Below are 10469 nucleotides of genomic sequence, written 5' to 3'. Positions count from 1 at the left end.
TTACGCCGACATTTTAGCGCGCATTAATGGTATGCACCGCGTTCTTGATAAAATAATTATTCCTAAATGATATATTATGATTCTAAATGGTTTAACTTGTAGAACGTATTAAATTGACATTGAAGATACATTGTTTAGCCAATTTTCGTTTCGCAAAATAACTCTGAAATTTATACTCGAATCTGATTGGCTACAGGATGCAGGACAGGATAGGATAGGATAGGATAGAACTTAACTTTTATATTTCTATCATGTATCGTGCATCCTGCATCCTATCCTATCCTATCCTATCCTATCCTTGTCAACTTTCAGGATAGCAGCACTGTACATTTATCACTTCTGTTTCCCATTCAGATGAAAACTGTATCAGGTGAGATAAAAAAAAATAAACAGTTATAATTTTGATTAGTTTTAATTCGTTTGTAAAGCAAGTGCATTGTACATGTTTGTGATAATATCATAAGGTACATTTGACCCCTTATCAGAAATATTTTATTATAGAAAATTTTCCTATTTTCTACATATTGTATCTTTATATTGTAATTGTGTTTCAAACTATTTCAGGAACAAAATGCACAAAAAGTAACTAATATCTTTTGTCACTATAAAACCCATTTCGCCGCAAGGAAATACTTTCTTTCACTTGATAATCAGTTTCGTAAATATTCACACTTATCACGGCGATGAGTGAAATATCTATCTAGTTAAGGTCAAACAAATTTTACGTAACAAATCACTTCTCAATTAGAAATTTCTTTTGATGTTTGATCTACTCAATTAGTGTCAGGTCATCGGATTAAGCCCCTTTGTCTGTACCCACGCTTTACCTATCTTTTTGTCAAGAGGCCCTCGCAAGGGAATCCTTTCTTATTTTTATTGATACAATAAGTAATTAACCTATCATGTACCTCACCTGGACTAAGTCGATTTTTGTCCCAAGATCCCAGCGCGTCACTTTATGCTGGATCTTCGTGGAATAAATATCTTCATTGTATATCGACTCCATTTATCAATTACAGGTAGGACATTATTTTATATACATTTTTATATGCATTTTTATTACAACTATTTGTCTTTTTAAAGGGTAAAACGTTCAACTTTTTCTGTCATTGAATTTTACCTTATCTTGAAATTACATTTATATACATGTATATTACATGCTTTGATAAGAAAATATTGTTAGCCAAAAATATTAACTCGAATGTTTATTTTCTCAATCATTTTATGTTCATAATCATTTTCCCATCTGTTCTAATATTTTGTTATTTGATTTATTTTTGATTCTCTTACTTATCAATAATTACTATTCCCCGCTTCTCACTTTGATAATTGCTAAAGCGTCTTCCGGAATTACCACGTGATTGGTTCTAAATTTAGTCATTGTTTATACTTCCGCCCAAGAGGAAATGCGGGTTTTACAAATCTATTTCGTTAAGAGAATGCGTATTTCATTATATAATTACAATCGATCGTTCCTAAATTATAATGTAAGTGTTTAACATGTTTATTTTTATCTACGCTTTCTTTTATTTGAACTTAAGATCTATATTTAACTTTAATCACTTTACGTCTTTATTTCGGCTCGTCAACATAGCCGAGTACATGTGTACTCGCGCTAAGTATAAGTTCGTAGCTTACTACTACATGTAAACAAATATAGTTGACTTTTCAATAATTATGGTCCTCATCATAGCCAAGCGATCTCTCCATTTTAGTTAATTTTCCCCTTATTTTAATTTTTATTTATAATCATATGATATAGCTATGTACTTATAAAACACAGATTTAATGTGGTCAATATTCACTTAGCATGTGTATATGTTACAATTGTGTTAGAGTATGCAAAGACTCATTTTTAGTGTGGTCCTTTTTATGTTGCATCTCTATACATATTTTGTAAAGACTCATTGTTTAGTACTCTGTTTTATTTGTCATCACTTTTATCATTTGTTTATAATTGACTTTATGCTGGACCCTTGTGGAATAAATATCTTTATTGTATATCGACTCCATTTATCAATTACAGAAAACTAACCTTAACAACAACAACCCTAAGCACGAAACATTTTTCGTGACAATAATAACAGAAATGAAAAGAAAAATTAAACGTAGTTGAAGATTTCAAATCAAGTGCATCGATTTGATAAAAGAAACATCTTTTTTTACTGTATAAAACAGAAACAGAACTTGTTTTGTAGATATTTGGGTGGTTGTTGTCCTGGTTACGAACGGAATAGAGAAACAGGGAACTGTACAGATTGTCGATGGGTTATTTTAATTAATTGACCTGTTTTAAATCAGATAGATGTAACTTGTCCCACGCTTTGTTATTTTTAGACAATGTGGTTTACTTGTAAACGTAATCGGTTACGTTTACAGTTCAAATTACACGCTTTTGTATGCAAGTTCCTTTCCATGATTTTGCATATATTCCATGTAATACAGATTTCAAAATCTGCTGATGATTTCGAATCTGTATTATATATTCAATATAATACAGATTCCAAATTATCAGCAGATTTTGAAATCAATTATAAAAAATCCTCTTTTTTATAACAAAAGAGGAGTGCTTTTGTTGCAGAGTGTAAAATTGGATACTCAGTCCCTAATTGCAGTAAGCAATGTCTCTATCCAAGTTATGGTTGGAAGTCCACATTGGAGTGTAACTGTTCAAAAGAAAATTGCATCTTTTCTACTGGATGTCTGGTAAAGTCGTTCTGTAAGTCCAACAGTGTTTTAATTATGCTTCGCAATACATTGTAACTGTTTGTCAATAGTACAATGTTACATGTTTTGCACACTTGACCGTCTTTTTTCATCAAATACATGAACATATAATGTGAAGTTATGAAACTTAATAAAAAAAGAAAACAATGTAAGCTAGGAGTTAAACAACACAATTAAAAGATACAGCAATACATTTTCGACAGTACAAAGAAGGTTCAAAATCGACGTTATCTAGTTAGTTGAAGTCGATGACTTTAAACACAATCAATACATTTTACCTGAGGTTTAACTTTGTCACCTGTATGGAGATGGCATTGTGGAAATGTTTTGTAAGAAATCTTTAATATAAAAATATTATTTCCTAATCATTTTGCCGTTTATTCTGGTTCTAAAGCGTATATACGTGTATATAGCAAGCGCGCCTCTTTTTTGTGAAGCCCTGATACATAAAGAAACGAATGTTGTTCTTGTCATTGACCACAGAATGTGCTGGCAGGTAAAAGGGGATAAACTCCTTGGAAACTTAATGCATGTCAACGCATATATATTTGATAGAATACGTACAGCTTTTTTTCCATAACATACATGTATTATTGAATTAACCGATATCTAATGATATCTTTTTATAATTAGAATGCACATTCAATTTAACGAACATTTTATTTACTGAAACAAAATAATTAAATCGTTGACAGATTAATATAAGATATCAGCGAGAAATTGCATTCATTTGATCTGGAAACACTCCATATATAATATTGTATAATTCCATCTTATCTTAACATAATAAATTAAGTCAATTTTAATTAATGAATCATGCAAAAAATTTCAGGAACAATACATAATGAACCGTAATAGCTATTCATTGTTTCTGAAAAAAAAAATCATATCGGACTGGAATGCATTTAACGCTGTAGAACATAGCACGCTAGGGATCTTTTACGTGTTGACTATCACAAATGAATGATTATTATTGTTATAAAGAGAGAAAAGGGGAATTCTAATTACGTTTATGTAAATATATGGACTTGTTAAAACTAATTCCGATTATTAGGTACTTGACAGCAGGTACTTGACACACGTATTTAATCAAAAATCTTATTCGATAACAAAAATTCAGTTAGTGCTTTAAAATCTTGTAGGACTTTTGTGGCAGTATATAAAAGTAAGTAAAAAGAACGAAACAATAAGCAATGAGTAACAAAAGTGGTCATAATGAATTAAAGCACAAAATATCTGGCGTTTTCCTTGCCTTCTTAATGAATTTGATAACTTTACTGACAAGTAGAATATCGATATCGGTAAATGTTAGGAAAACGTAGTCTGGATATTGCAGATTTATAGAATAAATATTTCCATATTTCACACTTTAACACACATAAAACGTAAACTCTTAAAGGAATAAGGAATCATTCTTTCAGTATTATGAGGTGATAATTTTGTTCGGGGCGTGATCAAATCCAATAAAGCCCGATGGGCTTTATGATAGGTTTGATCAGGCCCCGGTCGAAATTATCACCTCATAATATTCAAAGAATGATTCCTCATTATCTAAATTTTAAAAAAATATGCCATTGTACGATTAAATATTAAAATATAAATAAGCACACCTGCTGGCGCCTTAATTATACGTCATTTGAAGTTATTGGTTTTATAGTACAAAATCGATACGTAGTGTTATCACAGGCAAAGACACTGGAAAATGTAAATATTACTCATAATATACACTAATTGGTGGTATAAAAGAAAAAAAACTTCCTTGATTCACTTCTGATTGAAAAAGCAGTCTGTCTGAGCTCTTCAAAGCATATTGGAATATAGAAAAATGGTGTCAAAATCTGCTCTGAATCTTCTGAGATATACAGTTATCATACTGGTTTCCTATTCAATTCAACTGTTCAAGATAAGGTTTAAAAAATAATATTGATTTTGTAACAATGATGATATATACGGCGTTCATTAGTTTTACAAATTATTTAATTTATGTTTAATTTAATTTTGCAAGTACCGTGCCACGGTGGCATTTTTGTACCCGCTTAAGATGCAGTTTTGTAAAAATCCATATTTACCAAATGATAAACCATTGCCTAGAGAGAATACAACCACTATTGATTTTCGTGTGTCTCGCCTGACAGGTGATATATTTGCCCTTTAAAATTTATATCCCATAGGAAATCAATTTCCATCGGAGAAATAAATTTTCAACAGGAAATTTTAAAAATCCTCTAGGAATTTCTAAAAATCCTATTTGAACTATTTATCCTATAGGAAAAAAATATTTCCTGCAAAAATAAGGTTCAGACAGATGGTTTTTCTATAGGAAATTAAGACTTCTTATTGGAATTTAAAATCTTTTGAGAGTTTTGTTCAAATTCTATTGGAATTTAACTGCCTACAGGAAGTTCTATTATTGCGATAAAAAATTCTAAATATCGTATGGGAAAAGTATTTTTTCTATGGGAAAAAAATTCCTGTAGGAATGAAGTTTTAAATGTAAATATCTCACCTGACAGATGAGATACATGTATATTAATAACAAAAGTTGTTTATAAACTCCTTAATAGGCAAATTGGTCTATCATATGGCATATATGATTTCTTCGATACAAATAACTTAGTCGGATGCAAAAATGCCACCATGGCACTGTCATAATTATCTGGCACAGTATTTTTATATACTAGATTTAGGTACTACAGTTTTAAATAACTGTGATGTTTTTATGATGGACAGATACATGTATCAATATGTTCAGAAGGTACGAGACAACCTGATTCTGAATATCATATTTAGAGAGAAAAACCTGATATAGAAGCTCTAATGTTTTGGTGACCAAATTAAACCCGTGTAAAAATGGTTAAGAAAAAGACTGAAATACTTGAATAAAATACAATGTACAACATACAACATAAGTATGCCAAAAAAATATTCACACTAGATTAAAGGTGATCTAACCATTAGATCCAAATAAGAATCAATTGAATTTCAAAATTTCAAAGTGATTAATTAACTTATGCATAAGGTAGACGCCTGACAAGGCGGGCCTTATTGATTTGAAAAAAAAAATGTGGTATTAAAACTGCCGAATCAATCTTAGTTATAGCATAATATAGCATATGTAAATGACCAAATGCTTCAAAAAGAGTGTCGAGTTCTAATAAGTTTAAAACATGTGTGGGTGTTGAGTGCCGTCCTTTTTTTCAATTATGTAACTTAAGAGTATTAGGAATGAAACGTTTTTGAAGTAATATCTAGAAATACGATATTTTTCATAGCTAAATGCTTATGAATTAGTTGAATGAACGTCCGCTATTTAAACTCAGATTTCCGTACAATTGATACAATTAATACATAATACAAAAATCAACTATGTCAATGTTTATAAAATGTCAACAAAAAATGAGACAGTGGGAAGCTTGAGACTGCTCTAGAGATAAGGTATTCAAGGTTTTCTGTTATGTAATCAGTGTTAAACGATCTTTATTTGCTGCTCAAAGCTTCTCATATGACTCATTGGTTATGTGTGTCTGTCAAAAACTTGTCCAGGCACTGATCTTTTTAAATCAGCAATTTGAGAAGAATAAGAACAGGGTTCCTTTGTCCGTTTTACTACAAAAGTTATAAATCTGAGTGCACCCTAATTTTGTTAGGAGTTTTAAACCTCGCTTACACCGTTGCTTCAAGAAAATCTAAGATACAGGTAAAGACTGTTGTTAACGTTACTTTATGCGCTGTTAACTACATGTTACTAACTCTTAATGGTAGAAAAATGTTAATATATCATAATATCCCCGTAAATATACCAATTAAGGGGTTATTGCTACTGCTGTTATTTCTTTTTACGAATTTATTGACAAATTTACAGTATTTTTTTTTGCATGTTAGTTATTTACACATTTGAATCTGTTTATAAATTGAAACCAATCAGCAGTAGCAGTATCAACATTTAAACAATTTCATTTCAGAAATATTTACCGATAAAATATTTGGGTTTTCAACTATTGCGTTGTGTAATGCACTCGCTTATCACAACTGCGACCCGTGTTCGATCCCGTATATCGACAGTTATTGTATGTAAAAAGGTATGGTGGTCGCTCTTCCCTCCCAAATCTATGACTCATTTGCACTAGCATCTTTGCATACGAAAAATTAAATATCAGTTGTAAAATATGTTTATCAATCGTTGTAAAAATATAAAATTCAGTTTCTTAACAATATTCAATCAGCAAACATCATTCGATAGAGCTACGTGTGCGAGGCGTCAGAGAAATGTTCCCCAACATACTGACTCCGGTAAAAGTAATAAAAGTATTTTTAAGATTCGTCAATGTGATGACCAGATGTGACCTGCCGTCAGGATTCTCTCTCAAAGCAGCGAATGCATCTTTATAGTATGGTCCGTTAATATGGCATGGGCATGATTTTGATAAGAAAAATCAATAATATTTTTCCCTTTTTAATATTCACAATGCTTTTGTAAGACATTTCTAATGCAATGTGCTGATCCCAAAAAGAAAAAAAAGTATTTAAGATCAAGGCAATGATATGCCAACACATCAACGAAGGATAAAATTAGCAAGATACCAGCCAAAATCTAACTGAAAATTGGATCCCTCGCCCAAGGCGTCAAACAAAGACATGATCAGCTATCAATATTATAAAGTCAGCAATTTGAAGAAAAAATACATGGTTTTTAACCCATATACTACAAATGTTTTGAATTTGTGTGCCCCTTAATTGCGCTTTATAGTTTTAGTTCTCGTTTATTTTAAATATGAATAAACTTAATGTAGATTTAGATTAGATGATGGATGTAAAATAGAAAATTATCAAATCTGGGTTGCTTTTCACATAACTTTTGTAAGATTTATTATAAGAAATATCTTTAGGTTGCCATACGATCTGACTTATGACAATCATAAGAATGATCAGACCCGTTTCACGAAACTATCTGTAAGTGTTAATAATCTGAATATTTTTCTTAAGTCAAACTCCATTTAGCATATACTAAAGTGTTGTTGTGAAATGTACAACAATGTTATACTTGCGCGAAATCTGTTTTATTTCGCTTTTATATTTACTCTTAAGATGGTGTTTCTTACTTATTATAATAAGTTGCATGCTCTAAAATTTGCATCTGTCACCAACATATAGGGGAAAGGGTAGGGGTGTTTCTGCTTAAATGAAATAATCATGATTATGTTAAACTCAAATGATGTTTCCAAAACTTGGCTGTTTCCTCTAATGATATGCATTAAGTCAGTAACTTTCCGTTTTATATTGTAAAATTACTTGTAGTTTACAAATATCTTATTATAAAGAAAAATATTTTTATGTAAATACAACAATATAATACTTTCTTTGGTGATTCAAGCGGGATTTGACGGTAGCGAGATACATGACCAACTTTAATGGGCTATTTTTTCCTTTAAAGAAAGCAATTAATTGTTTTATTTGGCCTGATGCATCAGCCCACCTATCCTATTCAAATGAGTTTACATTGAAAATAAAAACTTACTGCACTCGAAATTCATATTTTTACACAGCTGCACGGAAAAGAGAATTATAAATTCATAATTAAACGCGAGGAATTAATATCCGCGTAAAATCGCAAGAAGCATCCTTCGCGGATTTTAAAAATCTCGCTAATTTTTCTGAGATTTCAAAACTATAAGAAAAAAGGAGAAAAGTTCAACATTCGCGATTTTATATCTCGCGATTTGGTACAAACCATTGGGATCGCGAAATTAAGTACGTATGCACGCGTAATATATAGAATTTACAGTAATAATTGTGTCTTAATATATCAGTTTTGTGTTTTGTAAAACCAACGCATTCTATTTATGAGTATTTAGAATTCATACATCTTTTATGTGCATTCGCTTTGTTTAAATTATAAAACTACGAATCGGGGGTTATAGAAAAACCAGTTTTAGAAAGAACTTTTACCAGTATATGGAAATTAAACCAAGAATGTAAATCAAAATATACCACACGAGCCTTGTTAATATAACAATGAAATGATGTATGATAATAGACTGATTTAAAAAAAGAACTCAAAAAGGTGAAGATGCTAATCCTAGATAGAGACGATCACACATTTAAGACAAGTCATTTCCGGTTTTGATTAATTGAGGTTTGAACATTGCAACATTACACCATCTGAATTGATTATGACACGCTAAATAAATGAGGTCAAACAGTGTGACTAGTGGTAAACTACATATCTAGAAAAATTAAATCGCATATGGTCATGCCAAGTAAACATCGGACATGTTTCTCAGTCTTCGGGATCGGGAATTCACTTATAGCACAATATTTTTGTATTTGCCTTATTGGACACTATTAAGAAAAATGTGTCCAAAAATAACAGTGTCTTAAAGGCAAAATGGTATGGTGAGGGGTTTAATGTTAAACTGGCTTTCCTTAAATTCTTTAAATCTTGACTTAATGTCATATACAAATTTTGATTCTCAGCTATCTACATTTTTTTTAAGAACTGTAATACTAAATATTGATTGTTTAGGAGTACTATAGTATTAGATATCTGGCCTTTAAAAATCCCTAATTGCAGGGACCAAACCTTGTTCTATATCAAACAGGTATTGTAATACTTTTGCATAATGTTTGTCAATTATTCGGAAATGTCTCTGCTTTTACAATAAGTTTGAAAAATGTAAAAGACAGGTTCTTTGCAAGACATTACACTTTGATACAAACTACAAAAGGTAATGCATTGGCCCTAAAATCACAAAATGTATCCTATTCATCTCCAAGAAACCTTCTGCACAAAACGTGTAAAGAAATTAGACAGAATACTTTCATACAGGAAACATTTCGTGTTATACGAAAGGTGTTCAATAAATATTGTCACTTATAAGATTAAATAAAATACAAGGTACAATTGACCTTTGAATTTCTTTTTATGAATGACTTTGTCCAAATTTTATTAATGGCTGTTTACCTGACCAATTTTCATTATCGAACACTCCTTTGAGAAGCTGTATATGACACCCACTCTAAGCACTGTATGAAAATATGGCTGGTAAGTCTTCATCAAATAAGGCTAAAGATAGAGGGTACATTTCATAAATAATGCCTGTTTAGGAGGGTAACAGTTGAAATAAACACACCCCGAGAAAACTATTGTCAACCGACGCGAAGCGGAGGTTGACAATGGTGTTTGAGGGGTGTCAATTTTAACTGTTATCCTCTCAAAAAGGCACTATTCATTTTATTATACTGAATGTTTTGATATTAAAGAAAACTACTCTTTTATAGAAATGACTTGAATTCTACGACGAACCGTACGCGCATAATTTTCGCGCATGTAACAATTTGTAATGTTACCCGTTGCTAAGTGTGTTGCTAACGCTGAGGGTAATAGAACGGATTATAAACTGCGTATACACCAATCAGAGTTCAGACTTAACATAAAAGTATAACAAAAAAGCATGTGTCAGACTAGGTAAAGACTCGAAAGAAATTTTCAAAAAACTGTGTGATGTGTATGGAATCAAGTGTATGTCATTGAGACAAGTTAACTGGTGGATAAAAAAAATTCAAAAATGGTCAAACAGACCTTAAGGATAGGCAACGTTCTGGAGCACTTCACACGTCTTCAACGGATGCAATACTTGCAAAAATAACCAATATCATTACTATCGATTGTCGATTAACCACTAAACAAATAGCAAATTTGCGATGAAACATTGATACATTATTTTCTATTTCAGAGGAAAATT

At 31.1% G+C, this 10469-nt stretch overlaps 1 protein-coding gene across 2 annotated transcripts in view; it reads left to right on the top strand.

Moving 5' to 3' along the window:
• The first annotated feature begins 6353 nt into the window (after positions 1-6353).
• Positions 6354-10469, top strand: part of LOC128162077 (uncharacterized) — a 33040-nt gene continuing 28924 nt past the window's right edge. For both annotated transcript variants that reach the window (XM_052825268.1, XM_052825267.1), the window contains exon 1: positions 6354-6424. The gene's annotated coding sequence lies outside the window, so the exon portion shown is untranslated. The remainder of the gene's footprint in view (positions 6425-10469) is intronic.

Source organism: Crassostrea angulata, chromosome 9 (assembly GCF_025612915.1).
Source record: "Crassostrea angulata isolate pt1a10 chromosome 9, ASM2561291v2, whole genome shotgun sequence".
In the NCBI taxonomy this organism is placed as follows: Eukaryota; Metazoa; Mollusca; class Bivalvia; order Ostreida; family Ostreidae; genus Magallana; species Magallana angulata.
The sequence above is the reverse complement of the archived record's forward strand: the minus strand, read 5'-3'. Positions and strand labels throughout refer to the sequence as shown.